Genomic DNA, 1,222 nt, shown 5'->3' on the forward strand with positions numbered 1-1,222 from the left:
ATTTCTTCATTAGAAAAAAATAATAAAATAAAAACTTCTCACTCAATATTGGTACCCACAGAGTATTTCACTTTTGACTTTTCCCTATCAGCACCCTCTAGGAGCACAGAAATATGGCGTAGAGTGACTTTTTTTCTATGTGTCCCCATCTTGTGAAACTTAGATTTCACACCTCAGAATCTTATTTTTGTAAATTTTATAGCACACAATGTTGATCATACAGACTACTGTGCTCCTCAACCCCAGTGACCAACCCCAGATGCTGGTCTAGAGGTCCCGTGATAAAAACTCCTCTGGAAGCTGCTATCGCTCCAACTACGTCCATTCATCCCTAACACCCCCCTCTCAGACTGTTCTTTCATTTTTTCCCCTTTAGCATCGTGCAGGGTTTTTTTGTTTTTGAGACAATCTCACTCTGTTGCCCTGGGTAGAGAGACCGTGTAGGTTTTTATTTTATTTATTTATTTATTTTTATTGTTTGGGATTCATTGCGGGTACACAGAATTAGGTTACACTGATTGCATTTGTTAGGTAAAGTCCCTCTTGTAGTTGTGTCCACCCTCAAGAAGTGTGCCATACACGATGACCCACCATCCCCCTCCCTCTTCCCCTCTCCCTGATCCCTCACCTCCCCCACCTCATGTTAGATCATCTACTGCCTTCATATTAGAATTGAGTACATTGGATTCTTGCTTCTCCATTCTTATGATGCTTTACTAAGAAGAATGTGTTGCACATCTATCCAGGTTAATACAAAAGATGTAGTCTTCATCTTTTATGGCTGAATAGGATTCTATGGCACACATATAGTACAGCTTGTTGATCCATTCCAGGTTGCTGGGCATTTAGGCAGGTTTTTAATCAATTTTTTTTTTTTTCTGGTCTTCCCATGGCACTCTTAGCCAGACTTCTTCTACACACATTATATACCTCCCAATTATAGATCCCAGATTCATTTTACTCTTCTAAGACCAACACACACTCACACACACACACACGGAGCTCCTTTGATTTTATGGTTTTCAACTGGAACCCACAATCACTACTCTTTCATTATCTTACGCATAGTCATTAGCTGACTCAGTTTCATCAAAGAAAGACACACTTTTGACTAAACTTCACTATGTCACCTTGCAGTTGGAATTTTTTTTTTTTTTGCAGTTGGAACTTTACTTCCTAAAAATCCTCAAAATTAAGCCACAATCGCTTTTTATTTTGTTAC

The sequence above is a fragment of the Otolemur garnettii genome, unplaced genomic scaffold, assembly GCF_000181295.1.
Source record: "Otolemur garnettii isolate 467f Iridium unplaced genomic scaffold, OtoGar3 scaffold00033, whole genome shotgun sequence".
NCBI classification, from domain to species: Eukaryota; Metazoa; Chordata; class Mammalia; order Primates; family Galagidae; genus Otolemur; species Otolemur garnettii.